General features: G+C 40.5%; 1 protein-coding gene across 1 annotated transcript in view; it reads left to right on the top strand.

Annotated features, from left to right (window-relative positions):
• Window positions 1–20,249, top strand: part of LOC127943852 (uncharacterized) — a 100,912-nt gene extending 80,663 nt beyond the window's left edge. Inside the window, exon 2 of the mRNA XM_052539950.1 lies at window positions 20,143–20,249. The gene's annotated coding sequence lies outside the window, so the exon portion shown is untranslated. The remainder of the gene's footprint in view (window positions 1–20,142) is intronic.
• The last annotated feature ends 1,074 nt before the right edge of the window (window positions 20,250–21,323 follow it).

Genomic DNA, 21,323 nt, shown 5'->3' with positions numbered 1-21,323 from the left:
CAATATATAATCATTCCATATCTACCCCAAAACAGGAGAAGAGGATAATGGTAGAATGGCCTACAAAAACAAATAAGACACTTATATCCCTTACGGTGAGTGCCCTACAAACAAACACTGAAACACTGATGTTCAAGACACAATGCTCTCCAGACACATGTGGCTAACAGCACTGTGTTAAAGACTCCAGATCTAACAGCCGTTTCACTACAGCTCAACACACAGGAGCCAGCATGACCCATCAAAGAGAGACACAGCACAGTGATCACAGCTAGCATCAAAAAGAGTGAGAGCAGAGAGAGAGAGAGTGAGAGAGCTAAACATCCAAAAACGAGCCATCAAATTCTGGAAACACCTGAAAACAAGCGACCCCAACACGTACCATTATAAAGCCCTCAAACAGCAAGAGCTGAGTGTAACGAGGAGTCCCCTGTGCCAGCTGGTGCTGAGACTGACTGAGCTCTCTCCTGCAGAGATCAGCTCGCCTCAGCACACACACACACTCACACACATTATCAACACAGAACAAGACAAGTACATCACCCATTGGACAAACACCACTCAAAACCAACACAAACTGGAATGTTATACGGCACTAAATCGAGAATACACTGTTGCAAGCTACCTGAGCACAGTGAATGATGTGAAGCTCAGGAAAACCCTGACGATGTACAGACTCAGCGAGCACAGCCTGGCCATCGAGACAGACCTGGCTCTCCCGGGAGGACAGACTCTGCTCGCACTGCATTCTGGGAGTGCCGGAGACCGAGCTGCACTTCCTCACAGAATGCCCCAAATACCAACACATCAGAGACCAATATTACCCCAAAATGAATAAGATATTTCCCCAATTTAACACCTGTAATCCAACCCAAAAACTAAGATTCATCCTTGGCGAAGAAGCCAAATGCTCCAATTTAGCAGCAAGATTTGTAGCATCTCTCCACATCCTGAGGGACGAGCAGAGCAGCAAACACCCAATGAACACACACACACTCACAGCCTAACACACACACACACACACACACACACACAGCCTGACACACCCAATCACACACACACACACACACACACACACACACACACACACACTCACAGCCTAACACACCCAATCACACACACACTCACAGCCTAACACACACACACACACACACACACACAGCCTGACACACCCAATCACACACACACACACACACACACACACACACACACACTCACAGCCTAACACACCCAATCACACACACACACTCACAGCCTAACACACCCAATCACACACACACACTCACAGCCTAACACACACACACACACACACACACACACACACACACACACACACACACACTCACAGCCTGACACACCCAATCACACACACACACACACACACACTCACAGCCTAACACACCCAATCACACACACACACACACACACACACACTCACAGCCTAACACACACACACACACACACACACACACACACACTCACAGCCTAACACACCCAATCACACACACACACACACACACACTCACAGCCTAACACACACACACACACACACACACACTCACAGCCTGACACACCCAATCACACACACACACTCACAGCCTAACACACCCAATCACACACACACACACACACACACACACACACTCACAGCCTAACACACGCCCAATCACACACACACACTCACAGCCTAACACACCCAATCACACACACACACACACACACTCACAGCCTAACACACACACACACACACACACACACACACTCACAGCCTAACACACACACACACTCACAGCCTGACACACCCAATCACACACACACACACACACACACACAGACACACACACACTCACAGCCTAACACACCCAATCACACACACACACACACACACTCACAGCCTAACACACACCCAATCACACACACACACTCACAGCCTGACACACCCAATCACACACACACAGACACACACACACTCACAGCCTAACACACCCAATCACACACACACACACACAGCCTAACACACACCCAATCACACACACACACACACACACACACACTCACAGCCTGACACACCCAATCACACACACACACACACACACACACACACACACACACACACACACACACACACACACACACAGACAGATACTCACAGCCTAACACACCCAATCACACACACACACACACACACACACTCACAGCCTAACACACACCCAATCACACACACACACTCACAGCCTGACACACCCAATCACACACACACACACACACACACACACACTCACAGCCTAACACACACACACACACACACACACACTCACAGCCTAACACACACACACACACACACACTCACAGCCTGACACACCCAATCACACACACACACACACACACACAGACACACACACACTCACAGCCTAACACACCCAATCACACACACACACACACACACACACACACACTCACAGCCTAACACACCCAATCACACACACACACTCACAGCCTAACACACACACACACACACACACACACACACACTCACAGCCTGACACACCCAATCACACCCAATCACACACACACACACACACACACTCACAGCCTGACACACCCAATCACACACACACACACACTCACAGCCTGACACACACACACACACACACTCACAGCCTAACACACCCAATCACACACACACACACACACACAGCCTAACACACCCAATCACACACACACACACACACACACACACACAGCCTAACACACCCAATCACACACACACACACTCACAGCCTAACACACCCAATCACACACACACACTCACAGCCTAACACACACACACACACACACACACACACTCACAGCCTGACACACCCAATCACACACACACACACACACACACACACATGTATATAATGTTAAATTCCAAGTTCAGTGTTAGTTTATTTTAGTTTTTGTGTGTTTTATGTACATGATTTCGGCATTATAATCCTTTTTTTACTTTATTTATTAATCTTATATTATTATGTTTTATTTTATTTTATTTAACTATTATTATAATTTTGGTGTACTTAATTCAGAAAGAGAGAGAGAGAGCAGAGAGACTTTTCGACTTTATAATCTCTTTATTTATCAACAGTATTAGACAAAACATCAAAACTTAATCAGAAACCAGCAGTTAAAAAAGAGGGTAAGAATAGAAAAAAAAGAAAAAAAAAAGGAAAACAAAAACAAAAGAATTTTAAAAATATACACATCTATTAAGAAAAGGTTTAAAAAAATAAAACCACCCATCACTTTAAACATTAGTTTGTAAACAGCCATCAGGGTCAATTTCACAGACACACTGATTTATGCACCATTTGAGACTGAAAGTTTCCATATCATCAACAAGCTTGTAATAGGCATACTCAATATTGATACGAGATTTCAATAATCCCCTAAAAATAGAGATAACATCAGTTGATCCTGTGCCAAGTAGTTTCCTTTTGCGCGATACCCAAATTGCCATTTTTGCCTGGCCAAACAAAAAATTTGTTAAAACGTGAACTGGCTTGTTGCTCCTTTTGTACTTGGGACAATAGATAAAACATACAGGCGTAAAAACTTCCCCCAAAGACTGACAGTAATCTTCTAATAGATAAAACAGCGGTTGGAGTCTCGAACAATTAAGAAACAAGTGAAAAATTGTTTCTTGCAGCCCACAAAAAGAACACTCTTCCCCTACTAGTGGATCTAGGTGTGCTCTGTGTCTGTTTGTAGCTATTATACCATGCACTATCCTCCATTGAAGGTCTCCAGACCTTTTCTCAATAGGGGGTTTGTACAGGGTCCTCCAGCAGCCTTTAGGGGAGACGCCCAATCCAAAAAACTCTTGCCACTTAGACTCCTTCACGTTTTCAAGAGTGTGAAAATGTGTCACCTTGACACACAACCCATAAAGAGCCTTCTTTCCTGCGTCACCAAAACAGCTCAGTTCAGGGGGTTTAAAAGACAGCAATTTGCCCTCCGTTTCCTGCCATTCTCCAGTATCAAACGAGAGAGTCATCTCTGGGAAAGGAGGACTGTCCACATCAGGTGTTTCCAAGGAGAGTCTAAAATCCAATGGTAAAGACTCACGGATTTGAGTTAACAGTTTTCCTGCCACTCTAACTGACCTCATGCCCAGTTTTAGTGCTAAGGTTTCCGCAGATATCCATCCTCTCTCAGTGATCAAATGTCCAACTTTAGTGATCTTAGCAGACCACAAGACTTTGATGAGGGATTCTGACCTAAGGATATCTAGGTCCATAGTAGAGTTAAAAAGCAGTGGTTCTTCCCTTTAGCCAAAGTCTCTGTGTGCTATTAAAATCTCTTGAAATCTTGAAGGGCGACCAGGCTCTTAAGCATGTCCTGTAGAAAGGTGTTATTCCAGTCAGATTCAACTTGTTGGTGTCCATGAGAAATAGGTGACGGTCTAATCCCATGTTACCAGCTCTCCTCAGAAGGGCACAGGCTACTTCAGCCCAGGATACATCCTCCCCGTATAAAAGTCTCTGAACAGTCTGAAGTCTGAAGGCTTTAATTCTAGAATTAATGTCAACAAGTCCTTGTCCTCCTTCCCGAATAGGCAGGTAGAGTACAGGTGCCTTCAGCCAGTGCTGTCCCGACCAGAAAAAGTCTACCAGCTTCTGTTGAATTTCCCTCACCAGATCTTCAGGAGGCTCTACGATCATCATTTTGTGCCAGAGAGATGAGGCCACCAGATTATTGCAGATTAGAACTCTCCCCCTGTAGGACAGCTGGGGTAGCAACCACTTCCAGTGAGACAACCTCGCACACACTTTCTCCACTAGCCCCACCCAGTTCTGTCTCCTATAGTCTCCTGTGCCTAAAAACACCCCTAGGTATTTAAAACCCGTTTTACCCCACTGCAAACCACCTGGAAGTAAAGGACCTTGACCAAGCTGACCACACCATAGAGCACTGCTTTTCCCCCAATTTACCTTGGCTGAGGAGGCTTTGCCATAACACAGCAAAGCCTCTTCTAGGAGAAGGACATCATTTTGATTTCTGATTAAAACGGTTACATCATCAGCATATGCTGAAAGCTTAATAGGTTTTTGAACCTCTAGTTCATTAACTCTTAAACCTGTTAGCTTCCTTCTAAACTTGCACAGCAGAGGCTCTATGACTATGCTGTAAAGTTGACCAGACAGGGGGCAACCCTGTCTAATACCTCTGTTAACTTTAACAGGGACACTGAGGCCACCAGCAATTTTTATCATGCATGTAGCGTCATTGTACAGCAGTCTAATCATAGAAATAAACTTGTCTCCAAAACCAAAAGCCCTAAAGGTTTCAAAAAGAAAAACATGATCAACACGATCAAAGGCCTTTTCTTGATCTAATGATAAAAAAAACAAGGTTAATGTTGTTATTAAAAGCAAAATCAAAAATGTCCCGTACTAAATGTAGATTATCTAAAATACATCTCTCTTTTACACAGTAAGACTGGTCTTTGTGAATGATTGCGTGCATTACATTGTTTAGTCTGTTCGCCAAACATTTTGACAGAACTTTGTATTCAAAACATAAAATTGCGATGGGCCTCCAATTTTTTAAGTACTGGCATAAACCATAAACGAACTCGCTTCATAAGGGACGCGGAAAGAGACATCTAAAGTCCGCTCAGGGGAGTTTAGAAACATAAAGACCTGCCGCCTAAAGGAAAGGACGTGCTTTAGCGCGGCATTTTTACATCGCAGAGGAACCGCTTTAACAGGACTTGCGATCTTGCCGAACCTCTGTAATTCTTTTAGAATGGCATCATTGCATATAAACGGTGGGATATTCGAGATAGTGACTTTAGTTGCTGGTGCGGAAAGCGGGGTTACCGGAACATAAGTTTCTTTCACCCACACGCCACTCACAGTCAAAACATTGACCAGTGCCTCTGATTTTAAAAATACGACTACGGCTTTATTCATCCTTGAGGCCGAAACGATGTTCTCAAAACCAATCTTTTCACCAAAGACTAGCAGCATGTCTTCTACAGACACCGCGGGGTCCGGTACACACCTGCACCCATTACGGAGTGAGAGGGTAGCAGGTGTTGGTACATTAGTGCTCGCCATACTGGCGGCGTTGAGCCGCGCGTACGTGACAAAACACTCGTCCTTATCCAGAAATTATTACCAAGGGGAAAGACAAAAATAATTAGGTGGGTAAAGTAAAGAAAAAGCAAAAGGGGGAAACAAACAATGCTCTCCGCAAAACGCGGCGCGCTCAGCTCCGTCTCACACTCTCAGAACGGAAACCGGAAACGGAAACCAGAGAGAGAGAGAGTGAGAGAGAGAGCAGAAAGAGAGAGAGAGAGAGAGATACATATACTTGGCCCACCATCCAGACCTGGACACTGAATGTCTATATGACCATGTCCACCTATATAAGAACCTGGTACATATCCTCGCAAAGAGACTCAAAGATGTCACTCTATACAGGACCAACCAGACCAGCCCCAGGTGGAGCAGAACCAGCCCAAACCCAGCCAATCCAACAAGACACACTCCAGCAAACTACATCCCAGTCCACAGCTCATCTAGAGCCCCCACCGGAGCACCACCCAGAGCTCCACCACCCAGAGGTCCACCGCCCGGAGCTCCAGCACACAGTCAGGACCCCTACAGACAGAGACCGCTCAACAACAGCCCCACAGCTCCAGCAGCTGAAGCCCGTCCACAGCAGAGCCCGACCCAGCCAGGCAGACTGAGCTACGCCCAAGCTGTCAGCGGAGGAGCACACCACCCTAACGCTGAACTCCACAACATCCAACACATGCTGAGTATCATCTGCTCGCACCTACTAACACACAGTGGACAGTGGTAAAAAAAAAAAAAAAACAATTATATATTCTGTGGTATTAATGTACATTTAATATGGAATTGTTGATGTTTTGAGTTCCTACCAAAACCCTGTATCCCATCTTTCATTCTTCTAATTTTAATCTGTAGTAATGTTGCATAATTTCTCTTTCCTCAAAATAACAAACAAACCATACACATTAATTTAAAAGTTTACGATGAAATCACTTGGAATATTCAAGGTCTAAACTCCTCAGTCTTTGGCCTAAAAAGTAGACATTCTGATTTTATGAAAGAACTACAAGACCTAGATGTCATCATCTTACAGGAAACCTGGTGTAGAGGAGATGCGTTCACTAGCTGTCCCTCAGGATACAGAGAGATAATATTACCATCCGTCAAACTCTCATCAGTCACACAAGGGAGAGACTCGGGAGGGATGATAATATGGATTAAATCTGAACTGCCCATAGAACTAATAAAAAAAGAACAACATCACTTGTGGCTAAAAATACAAAAAGGAATGATATCAGCATCTAAGCCTGTTTTCCTTTGTGCAGTTTACATTCCACCCCTCGAGTCTCCGTATTTCCAAGAGGAAACTTTCCAGAACATAGAGAGAGAAATCAGCCATTTCCAGGCCCAGGGAAATGTGCTGCTTATGGGCGATCTAAACGCCAGAACAGGAGCAGAATTAGATTTCATCGAATCGCACGGTAGCAGATTCATCACAGGCAATAACCACTTATACCTTTCTCACCCCAGCAGACAAAACTGTGATGAAACGGTGAACGCTCACGGACGGCAGCTGCTGCAGCTCTGCGGAGGACTGGCTCTGTACATCGTCAACGGGAGACTGCGAGGGGACTCGCTTGGCCGATACACCTACAGCTCAGCTCTGGGGAACAGCACTGTAGACTACACCATCACAGATCTAGACCTTTCCTCTCTGAGGGCATTCACAGTCAAACCCCTGAAACCTTTCTCAGACCACAGCCAAATCATCCTCTATATAAAGCAATCTGAAACATCACCCCAACCAATTAGGACCCCATATCAAATGAGCAAAATAATGTCCTTCAAATGGACAGAAACCAGTGCCAGTAATTACAGCACTGCCGTCGAATCTTCAGAAATACAATCCCTCATACATTCATTCCAAATACAGGAATACCCTAAAATCCAATTCGGCATCAATCAGGAAGTACAAGACCTAAACAATATATTCTACAAAACAGCACAAAAAAGTCATTTGGCAATCGTTAAACCAAAGAAAAAATATTTAGATACTGACAAATGGTTTGATTTGGACTGTAAGGCTCTGAGAAAAAACCTCAGAAACTTATCAAATCAAAAACACAGACAACCAGATAATCCGGACCTCCGACTTCTTTACTGTGAGGCATTAAAACAGTATAAAGCCACACTCCGGCGGAAAAAAGCACAGTTTTTGCAAAGCCAGTTTGAAGAAATTGAAAAATCTATAAACTCTTTTAAAATTTTGGGATAAATGGAAATTGCTATACAAACCAAATCAAGAAGTTCTGGCAATCCAAGATGGGGAGAAGTGGAAAAACCACTTCCAGGAATTATACACCCCAACTGAAATTCAAAATTCTAATCAAAATGAAATAATTAATAAACTAGACAATTTGGAAAGATCAATTAAAACAAACCAAAACCCTTTAGATTTCCCCATAACAATGAAAGAATTGGAAGAAAAATTAGGAGTCCTTGAGTCCAAGAAAGCCTGTGGTGTAGACAGCATCCTGAACGAGATGCTGAAACACACAGACCAAAGCTTCAGACTGGCCATGCTCAAACTGTTCAATGATGTTCTGTGTGTAGGGTTCTTCCCTGAGATCTGGAACAAGGGCCTCATCAGCCCCATCCACAAGAGCGGAGACAAACTAGACCCCAACAACTACCGAGGCATCTGTGTGAACAGTAACCTGGGGAAGGTTCTCTGCAGCATCTTAAACACCAGACTTTTACACTTCCTTATGAAGCACAATGCCTTGAGTAAATCCCAAATTGGATTTCTTCCAAAATGTCGCACTTCCGATCACATTTTTACATTACAAACACTAATTGACAAATATGTACATCAAAACAAAGAACACATTTTTGCTTGTTTCGTTGATTTCAAGAAAGCATTTGATTCAATTTGGCATGAAGGATTATACCTAAAGCTTATCGACAGTGGAGTAGGGGGGAAATTCTATGATTTGATCAAATCGATGTACACAGCCAGCCAATGCGCTGTCAAAATTGGAAACCAAAGAACCAAATTTTTCCCCCAGGGGCGCGGAGTGAGACAGGGATGCAGTTTAAGCCCCACCCTCTTCAACATTTACATCAACCAATTGGCCAATATGTTAGAACATGCTCCCTTTCAAGGTCTCACTCTCCACGACACGGAGATCAAGTGTCTACTCTACGCAGACGACCTGGTCCTCCTGTCGCCCACTAAAGAGGGGCTTCAGGACGGCCTGGACCTGCTGGAGGATTACTGTCAGTCCTGGGCCCTGACTGTCAACCTCCAGAAGACTAGAGTCATGATGTTCCAGAAACGCTCCAGATCTCAGGGACCAACACACACATTCACACTCTCACACAGAACCATTGAGAGCACAAAAGCATACACCTACCTCGGCCTGAAAATAACTCCAACTGGTAACTTTACTTTGGCTGTGAATGAACTCAAAGAGAAAGCTCAGAGGGCTTTCTATGCCATAAAACGATCAATCAAAATTGACATCCCAATCCAAATTTGGCTCAAACTTTTCAAATCAATAATTGAACCAATTGTTTTATATGGCAGTGAAGTGTGGGGTCCTTCTATAAAATTAGATTTTTTAAATTGGGAAAAACATCCGATTGAAACTCTACAATTAGATTTCTGTAAAAGAATACTCAAAGTCCAAAGAAAAACACCAAACAACGGATGCAGGGCAGAATTAGGCCAATACCCTCTCCTCCTAAACATCCAAAAACGAGCCATCAAATTCTGGAAACACCTGAAAACAAGCGACCCCAACACGTACCATTATAAAGCCCTCAAACAGCAAGAGCTGAGCGTAACGAGGAGTCCCCTGTGCCAGCTGGTGCTGAGACTGACTGAGCTCTCTCCTGCAGAGATCAGCTCGCCTCAGCACACACACACACACTCACACACATTATCAACACAGAACAAGACAAGTACATCACCCATTGGACAAACACCACTCAAAACCAACACAAACTGGAATGTTATACGGCACTAAATCGAGAGGACACTGTTGCAAGCTACCTGAGCACAGTGAATGATGTGAAGCTCAGGAAAACCCTGACGATGTACAGACTCAGCGAGCACAGCCTGGCCATCGAGACAGACCTGGCTCTCCCGGGAGGACAGACTCTGCTCGCACTGCATTCTGGGAGTGCCGGAGACCGAGCTGCACTTCCTCACAGAATGCCCCAAATACCAACACATCAGAGACCAATATTACCCCAAAATGAATAAGATATTTCCCCAATTTAACACCTGTAATCCAACCCAAAAACTAAGATTCATCCTTGGCGAAGAAGCCAAATGCTCCAATTTAGCAGCAAGATTTGTAGCATCTCTCCACATCCTGAGGGACGAGCAGAGCAGCAAACACCCAATGAACACACACACACTCACAGCCTGACACACCCAATCACACACACACACACACACACACTCACAGCCTAACACACCCAATCACACACACACACACACACACTCACAGCCTAACACACCCAGTCACACACACACACACACACTCACAGCCCAACACACCCAATCACACACACACACACACACTCACAGCCCAACACACCCAATCACACACACACACACACACACTCACAGCCTAACACACCCAATCACACACACACACACACACACTCACAGCCTAACACCCCATCAGACCTACACACATGTATATAATGTTAAATTCCAAGTTCAGTGTTAGTTTATTTTAGTTTTTGTGTGTTTTATGTACATGATTTCGGCATTATAATCATTTTTTTTACTTTATTTATTAATCTTATATTATTATGTTTTATTTTATTTTATTTAACTATAATTATAATTTTGGTGTACTTAATGCAGAAAGAGAGAGAGAGAGAGAGAGAGAGAGAGAGCAGAGAGAACAGAGAGAGAGAGAGAGAGAGCAGAAGAGAGAGAGTGAGAGCAGAAAGAGAGAAAGAGGAAGAGAGAGAGAGAGCAGAGAAAGAGAGAGAGAGAGAGAGAGCAGAAGAGAGAGAGAGAGCAGAAAGAGAGAAAGAGGAAGAGAGAGAGAGAGCAGAGAAAGAGAGAGAGAGAGAGAGAGCAGAAGAGAGAGAGTGAGAGCAGAAAGAGAGAAAGAGGAAGAGAGAGAGAGAGCAGAGAAAGAGAGAGAGAGAGAGAGAGCAGAAGAGAGAGAGAGAGCAGAAGAGAGAGAGTGAGAGCAGAAAGAGAGAGAGAGAGAGCGCCCTCCAGCGAGATCCGGGGGAATTTATAGTTCAGGTCCCGTTTCTGCTCTCTCAACAGGGACACGTCTTGGACCGTGTAAGACAGCTATGATCTCAGGCAGATAGCTAGTGTGTCATCTCAGCAGCGGTGATTTAATTGTCTTTTATCATTCTGCCATCTTCATGGTCATCAATAATGCACCTGAACTCCTCCTTCAGGGGACTTCTTGAAACTTGAATGATTTGAGCTGCCATCACACACAGCTTTGTAAGAATTTGTAGGTCCATGTCAACATTGGTGTGGTGTCTCAGATCACGAAGGAGCTTAATATGTGAGCATAACGGTTATGACTTTTCTGACTTCGAGAACCACTGTAGTAGTGTCATTAAATTCTACAGAAGGTGGCACCAGCTCCTGACAGTAAAGCACTCACCCTAACCGCAGCATTATGAGGATTGTCAGGCAAACTTGATTCAAGAATCTGAGTGAACTTCACAAGGATTGCACTGAGGCTGGGGTCAAGACATCAAGAGCACCACACACAGACGTGTCAAGGAATCTCTGGGTCCTTGCGTAGTGCGTACGTAAAAGTGTCCATACGCACAAAAGTTTTACACCAGAACCTGCACAAAAATCCCTTTATAAATCCCAGTCAGGAAAAGATTATGCATACGTGCTGCCAGTTCCCCTGCTCCACTTCCGCTGGCTCAATCCAGCTCCATATCTCCTTTCTCTCTGCTGGCTCTGTCAAGCCCTGATCCACCTGTGTTTCCTCCCATCCTTCCTCTCTCATCTCCTCCTAGACCAGCCAGTTCCTCGACCTCATCTCTGCTGGTGCCAGTCAGTCCCGCAGCTCACCCGCCTTGGCGTGTGAATTCCCTGTCTCCGCCTCCAGCCTCTGAGCCATGGACTCCTCCTCAGTCCTTTGACCCAGCGGCTCCGCTTCGGTTCTTAGCTCCCTCGTCTCCACTGTGGCCTGGCATCCCACCTGCTCCACCGGGCTCCCTCATCCCTCTGGCTCCACCTTGGTCAGTCGTCGACCATCCGCATGCTTAAACCTGAAACACTGTGTACACATCTGTCCGTGGTTGAAATAAAATAGATTCTAACGTTTTTTCTGTGCTTTAAGACGATCGGTTCATGTCATTGAGTAAGACAATACAGTGATCTGTCACAACACATTAAAGAGACACAAAACTGTATTTGTTTAAAAAAAAAAAAAAAACAACAACCCTGAGACCTTGTTTCATTCCAGTAGTAACCTTTCATGAAACAAGTTTACCAAATAAGCCAGGCTTATTTTAGTCTGGCTTATTTTGAACCAAATCAACTGGCAATAAGTCAGATAAGCCTGGCTTATTTAGTAAACTTGTTTCTAAAACAGGGCCCTGCTCTGTCTTGTCTGTGGAACAAAGAGGAAACTAGCAACACGCTGACAATGTATTTTTAACTGTGGGAGAAAATGGTGTAGTGTAAGAGCAGAATTGTTTGTCTGACATAGTCACAGTTACAAAGGAGGGTGTGTAATGTAGCTTTTGTTCATTTCAGTTTATTAAAACAAAGTTGTTCTACAAATAGTAGAACAATTATAAGAAAATAATGCCTGTTCAGTTCTGTAAATTAAAAACTAATGGAACCATGAAATGTAAAAATCACTCCTTAATATTTAGTTTATTTATTACAAATTAACCAATTTAAGCAACAAATTGGTCACTCAAAAGCAGTGATTAACTTTTATCTTTTATTGTTTGTTTAACATTAATGACTGGAGGCAGCATATCATCACCATATGCATGGATCGAATATAATGTTAACACATCAGAGATTTTTCCTCAAGTTTGCGTGTGTATACTCGCCCAGACAGGTATTGTGCACTGACTATTCAAGTTCAAACTGAAGGGATTGTGTGTTGTCTGCAAGCTGTTCAATTATATTAAACTATATATTAGATTATACTGAATTAAATGTGAAGTATGTTAACTGTTACAAGATTTATGGTTACAGGGTGCATGTGACTAAACAGAATGTCCTCAAGACGATTGCTGTTGCAGCATGTCCTAAAGCTTGTATTTGGTTTTGCTACAGATTTTAAAATTCTTCACCTAAAAGCACATACTGTTAGTGTTAAGGTGTAGTTTAAGAAGGAGAACTGGGATGCAGCAACCATCTCACTCAGACATACTTTCCAATAGGGGAGAAATGGCCAGTCCTGCTTTATTTCAAGCAGTTTCTTAATTACCCAACCACCTCAGCCCCCTCACTTTTTTATTTTTCTTTAATTTTAGGTGGAGATGCGGTGCTGACTCTAGAAGGAGAAGTCAAAAGTGACATTTGATGATCTGTTGATGTTTGTCACAGACACAGATATAATTCCTCCACTTGGGTTTGATTCAGTGCCTACACTGGCATTTCTACATTACCAAGTAAACGGAGAGAAGAGGATTTATCCGGAGGCAAACATGTGCACTGATTCTAAGGCTCCCAATATATGCCTTGTTTGACAGCTTCAGCAGACTCATGCCTTTTTTTTAAGTCTTCAAATTAAATGTTGGATAAAAATGTAGCCAGTATTGTGACAACCTAAAACTTCAAATGAGTTGCTTAGTAATCAGCAAGCAAGCAAATTTTATTTATATAGCACTTTTCTAAACAAGTTAATGCAATTCAAAGTGCTTGACAAGGAAACAATAGAAACAGCAATTAATAAAATTAAAAGAACAATTAAAAAGTAAAATAGACCCATTAAGATACATGATAAAAATTGAATTTATAAAAATCAAAATATGAATAAAAATAAATAAAAATACATCATTACAACAAAGCAAAGCACAATATAAAAAGGTTTCATAAGATTTTATAGGAAGGCCTGACTAAAAAGATATGTTTTTAATTTAGATTTAACGCTATTAATGTTTTCAGCACATCTTATGTTCTCTGGAAGGTTGTTCCAGAGGTGAGCATAACAGCTAAAAGCAGCATTACCAAATTTTTTAGTTCTACTATAAGATACATTTAAAAGAAAAGAATCTGAAGATCTTAGAGTCCTTCTCGGTTCATATACTGTAATATTTGAAAGATAGTCGGGAGCAAGTCCGTGCAATGCCTTATAAACTAATAAAAGATTTTTAAAATCAATTCGAAATCTAATAGGTAACCAGTGTAATGACTTTAATACTGGTGTAATATGATTTTTTTTTTTTTTTTTACTTTTGTCAATGTTCGAGCAGCTGTGTTTTGGATTAATTGTAATTGGTTAATTGTATTCTTTGGTAGACCTGTAAAAAGGGCATTACAATAGTCAATGTATTGCTCTGAGAGAGAAATGATCTTACTTTAGTAATGTTCTTGAGATGATAAAATGCTGTTTTAGTAATATTGCGTACATGAGCTTTAAAATTAAAATCAGAATCAAAGACAACTCCTAAGTTTTTTGCCACTTGGCTTGGGTTTAATTCGAGTACATTTAGTTTAGGGATCAATTTCTCTCTCTGCGTTTTTATAAGCAAAACTTCTGTTTTATCTTGGTTAAGTTGTAAGAAGTTTTGTGACATCCAATCATGTCTGTAATGCAATTTACTAGGGAATCAATTTGTACAGGGTTATCTGGAGACACAGCTACATACAACTGTGTGTCATCTGCATAACTAAGAAAAGAGATACCATGCCTCCTGATGAGTTGACCAAGAGGTAACATATATAGATTAAAAGGTAGTGGTCCTAAAACTGATCCCTGAGGAACCCCACATGGTACTTTATAATGTTCAGACAAGGTATTGTTAATGGATACTACAAATGTTCTTTCACTAAGATATGATAAAAACCAATTTAAAACTGTTCCAGATAGACCAACAAAGTCACTTAATCTATTTAAAAGAATCTGGTGATCTATTGTGTCAAATGCTGCACTCAAGTCAAGAAGCACCAGAACTGAAGGCCAATTTCTGTCAAGGTTTATGTTTATATCATTTACTACTTTAATAAGTGCGGTCTCTGTACTATGATATTTTCTAAACATTTAAAAATGTACTCAACTGATTAAAAACAATTTTCTCTAGTATTTTACTTAAAAATGTAAGATTTGAAATGGGTCTATAACTACTAGGAGTTAAAATATCTAAACTCCCTTTTTTGTGCACAGGTTTTACTAGGGCAGATTTAAGGTCAGAAGGGAAAATGCCAAGCTGCAGGGAGTGATTGACTATCTCAAGGATATCAATAGATATAGAATCAAATATACTTTTAAAAAGAAAGGTAGGAATAGGATCAAAGGAGCAAGTAGATGGTCTCAAGTCAGTTACAACCTTTCTTAGTGTCTCAACATCAACCAAAGTAAAACTTTCCATTTTGATAATATTCTCTACACTTCATAATGAAGGGAACATAACTGACTTATTATTATGTATTGAACAGATTTCTGATCTAATATTTATATTTTTATCTCTGAAGTAGCCAGCGAACTCTTCACATTTCCCGTTTAGTAACTCAGAGCTATCAATTTTATGATTTATTAGTGAGTCTATTGTGTTAAATAATAATCAGGGTTATTAATGTTTGCATTTATAAGGTTTGCAAAATAAGCTTGGCGCGTTATATGAATTTCTTTATTATAAGTCTTAAGATTTTCAATGAATTTATTTAAGTGAACTTCTAATTTAGTTTTACGCCATCTTCGTTCAGCACTTCTACAGTCTCTTTTAAGTTTCATAGTCTGATTTGTCTTCCAAGGAATTTTCTTTTTTGTAGTTAACTTTTTAGTATTAAGTGGTGCAACAGTATCAAGAGATGTAATGAATTTAAGACATTATAAACAACTCTTTGCAACAACAAAAAGCAATGCCGATACATCATTACTCTTGGTAATTTTATTTCTGAAAATGAGCAAGCAGTACAAACAGTCGCTTGAAATAATGACAATTACAAAAATAGACAACAAGACGAAACATAAATAGATGGACTGGAAAAGAGACACCATGAAATAGAAAAATATGAGTTGTATTCTAAATGTTAATGGTTTCAGAAGATTCCAAACTTTTTGTGAATACTTTTGTGTTTATCCTACAGGCCAAAAGTAATATTTTTAAGGGACATGGAAAAGATTCTCCATACATTATGTTAAAAAATTAATAAAATAAATCAAATTTGAACAACATAAAGATCCCTACTCCTTTAACACATTGGTACTGTTCATTTTCAGTTCACAAAAAAAGTCAATTCAGGGAATCCTCAGATGAGATCTTGTGCTTCTCAATATTACAATGTGTGGATATTTCTTGTCTAAGTGAAAGTGTCTCACGATATCAGCATAGTTTGTGCATAAACATTTTACAAAGCTTGCCTTATTTTATTCTGAGTGGTACCATTATCTGTTTCCAATAATGTGCACTGTGCTTCACTGTTATGTGGAGTACTTATCTTGCATCAGTCAACAAACTCATCTCTGCATATGCTAAGAGTCTGGGTTAATTATAAAGTTCATCTGTGGATGAAAAGTGCAATATTGAAAACATTTATAAAAAATATTGTAACACCAACAAAGAATATTGCATCCATACAGATCTAAATATGCAACCTGTGGCAATCTCTGGGCTGCTTGCGCCGTCTGTAGGCATTTTAATAACACATAATGTACATAAATTGTTTAGATGTACATTCCTTTATTTATTTTAACATTAATGTTCAATTAAACCATATGATTGCTCACTTTTTATGTTTTATTTAAACCAATTATTATTTCCTCATCATTATAGATATTTTAAGTCTATTTTTAAAGAATTACAGTTTAAGCAATGTTCATTTAAGTCTACCTTTATTGCATATAAAATATAATCTGTAGATTACTCATTTAACAAAATAATTGTTAGTGACTGCCCAATTTAAAATGTTTCAAAATGCACCAGCATTGTTCATACACTTACACAACCTTCTCTTGACCAACACGATGCATCTCATCTCCTTAGCTAATGTATTCGCACATGTTATGGTTGACATGACTTGGCCAACTGGACAACTATGAGAACCATATCAGTGTTGGGTGTTGGGTTGAGTGTTAAGTGAAATTATTAACATAACCAATATATCAAAAGTAAAACCTCAAAATGGCACATACCAGAATAATGCTAAATAATTAATGAATTTGTTAGTCAATTTATGTGTCAGTAACATTGATGTTATTATCAAAATACAACTAATGTTCAGGTCTGTTGATGGTGTATAATTTGTAGTAAAATAATGTAAAACCAAAAATTATTTAATTGAACACTCAGTGAGGTATTTGGTGTCACGTCAAAAATACATGTTATACACCATCATTTCTGTTTATATAACGTGTGAATATATCCTCTGTTGTATTTAAAAAAAAAAAAAGAAACAATCAGAGCACCTCGTTATCACTAGTTTTATTTTGATCTCCCGGGTCCACTATTAGCTTATAGCCCTTTAGCATCAGCAGCATGGTTGCTGCTAACCGCGCTTGCATTGCTAATACTCTATTCACACACATTACCATTACTTTACTCACAGTTACTTGCTTTAATGACCGATGAATGTCTACCTTTGATTGCATTGCAGCTCGAAGCCGTGAAGAAGCAGATTTGTGACCTGGAGGAGAGGCAGGTACTTGCTACATCATTAGAAGAATGGCATCTACGCTAATATTTGTCTGTTCCTCTCTTGTTCCGAGGTCACCGTGGCCACCAGATCCAGTCTGTGTCCAGATCAGAGGGTCACTGCGGTCACCCGCATCCAGTACTTATCCAGACCAGATGGTGGATCAGCACCTAGAAAGGACCTCTACTGCCCTGAAAGACAGCGGAGACCAGGACAACTAGAGCCCCAGATACAGATCCCCTGTAAAGACCTTGTCTCAGAGGACCACCAGGACAAGACCACAGGAAACAAATGATTCTTCTGCACAATCTGACTTTGCTGCAGTCTGGAATTGAACTACTGGTTTCGTCTGGTCAGAGGAGAACTGACCCCAACTGAGCCTGGTTTCTCCCAAGGTTTTTTTCTCCATTCTGTCACCGATGGAGTTTCGGTTCCTTGCCGCTGTCACCTCTGGCTTGCTTAGTTGGGGTCACTTCATCTACAGCGATATCATTGACTTGATTGCAAATAAATGCACAGGCACTATTTAAACTGAACAGAGATGACATCACTGAATTCAGTGATTAACTGCCTTTAACTGTCATTTTGCATTATTGATACACTGTTTTGCTAATGAATGTTGTTCAGTTGCTTTGGCGCAATGTATTTTGTTTAAACCGCAATAAAAAAATAAAGGTGACTTGACTTGACTCGTTATCTTTTAGGTCATGTCCCAAAATCATTTAAGCTGGCGGTTATTAGGTGTCTTATTAAGAAACCAAAACTAGATCCTAGTGAACTGGCAAATTATAAGCCTATTTCAAATCTTCCATTTATGTTTAAAATTTTAGAAAAAGTTGCGTCTGCTCAATTGAGCACCTTCCTGCACAAAAATGATCTGTATGAAGAGTTTTAGTCAGGTTTCAGGCCCCACCATAGCACAGAAACTGCACTTGTTAAAATTACAAATGACCTGCTCCTTGCGTCAGATCAAGGCTGCATCTCATTTTTAGTCTTGATCTTAGTGCTGCGTACGACACCATAGATCATGACATACTCATAGATCGATTACAAAACTATACAGGTATTCAAGGGCAGGCTCTAAGATGGTTCAGATCCTACCTGTCCGATCGCTACCATTGTGTTTATTTAAATGGGAAGTCATCTAATCCAACACCAGTAAAATATGGAGTGCCACAAGGATCCGTCCTAGGTCCCCTTCTATTTTCAATATACATGTTGCCCCTTGGTAATATTATTAGAAAATATGGAATTAGCTTCCACTGTTATGCTGATGATACTCAGCTATATATCTCAACGAGACCAGATGAAACTTATAAATTATCTAAGATAACAGAGTATGTTAAAAATGTAAAAGATTGGATGACCAATAATCTTCTTCTATTAAATTCAGATAAGACAGCGATATTAATTATTTGACCAAAAAACACTACACAGAATAGTAGACTACAGTTTGTAACTAGACGGATGTACTGTTACTTCCTCTACAGTCAGAAATCTGGGTGTTATATTAGACAGCAACTTGTCTTTTGAAAATCATATTTCCCATGTTACAAAAACTGCATTCTTCCATCTTAGAAACATAGCCAAGCTACGAAACATGTTATCTGTTTCTGATGCAGAAAAGCTAGTTCGTGCATTCATGACCTCTAGACTGGACTATTGTAATGCTCTTCTAGGTGGTTGTCCTGCTTCTTCAACAAACAAGCTACAGGTAGTCCAAAATGCAGAAAATATGATCATATTACCCCAATTTTACAGTCTCTGCACTGGTTACCTATTAAGTTCTGTATCAGTTACAAATTATCATTACTTACCTATAAGGCCCTAAATGGTTTAGCTCCTGCGTATCTAACTAGACTTATACCACGCTACAATCCATCACGCACCCTAAGGTCACAAAACGCTGGACTTTTGGTAGTTCCTAGGATAGCAAAGTCCATTAAAGGAGGTGAATCTATTTCACATTTGGCTCCCAAACTCTGGAATAGCCTTCCTGATAATGTTCGGGGTTCAGACACACTCTCTCTGTTTAAATCTAGATTAAAAACGCATCTATTTCTCCAATCATTCGAATAATGTATCTCTTAAATTACGACTGCAGTTGCATCTGATCAAATGTGCATTCTTATTCTTTAGCTTGGGTTAAACTAATTAATTTTACTTTGTTGAATCAGCAGCTATATTAATGATGTCTCTATTTGTTTCTCTGTTTCTGCTGGATCTTCATCCCGTGGTAACTAGGATTTACACAAGCTCCAGTCTGGATCCAGAACACCTGAGAAGAGATGATGCTGACCCTCAGAGGACCCCAGATGATGCTAACCCTGAATCAACAACAGAACTAACAATTATTGCTACTTACTATGCAATCACATTATAATTGCTGTTAATAGTGTTCATCGTCTGGTTAACTATGTCTTGTATAAATTTTTCATATGCACTACAATGTTCTGTAAAGTTGCTTTGTAACGATTTGTATCGTAACAAGTGCTATACAAATAAACTTGAATTGAATAGAAAATTTGAATAGGGCCTCCCTGCACACTGCATGCTGCTATTGCTATTTCTTTTTGCAATGGTATCATGCTGTTGTTGTCTTACTTTTAAGGGTGTGCCACATATTTTCACTCTCATGAAATAAGTAAAAACACAAACTGTGCACATAGAAAAAATACGTCATCTGCTGTGGGCGTAAGGCTTTTCCAGCAGGTACTCTTAGTTCTATGTTAGCTATATAAAGTTTTGAAGCGGATTACTGCACACACTGACTGCCAGTCCCCTGTTGAACCAACAGTTAATAGGAAACATTTGGCTCCTGAACTGAATATGCAACAGCTATTTTCTCTTAGCTCTGCAGTAAATATTTATTTGTAATCACTTTTGGTACAAATCTTTTTTTTTTGTATACAGAAAATAAACATATTAATATAAAAGACTATTTAATTGCTAAACCGTTGTTTGAAATGTCTTTTTTTGCTGTTGTTGTAGCCTATTAGAGTTTAATAATGATGTAAGATGTACATGTCCATGAATGACATGATACTATGCAAAGGATAAAACCTTTTCATCCTCTTATCTGAACAAACGGCCACTGGAAGGACCAGAGAGTGCCTGGCCTGAAAGCGGTCATTGACTCGACCATGCTTGGAGTTTCACTAGCAATTTAATTTTCTAGTTTGAGCATCAAATAATCTCTTTGTCAAGAACTCTTCTTTTTCATTATTGTGTAACATGATTGTGCAATGAAATCATGCTGCTGTTGCTATTTCTTTGTTTACTGGAATTATGCTGCTGGTGCTATTTCTTTGTGCAATTATATCATGCTGCTCTTGCTATTTCTTTGTGCACTTTGTCAGGTTACAACAGATCAGTGAAAAATACATCATTTGCTGTGGGCGTAATGATTTACAAGCAGATACTCT

Source organism: Carassius gibelio, chromosome A3, assembly GCF_023724105.1.
Source record: "Carassius gibelio isolate Cgi1373 ecotype wild population from Czech Republic chromosome A3, carGib1.2-hapl.c, whole genome shotgun sequence".
Lineage (NCBI taxonomy): Eukaryota > Metazoa > Chordata > Actinopteri > Cypriniformes > Cyprinidae > Carassius > Carassius gibelio.
The sequence above is the reverse complement of the archived record's forward strand: the minus strand, read 5'-3'. Positions and strand labels throughout refer to the sequence as shown.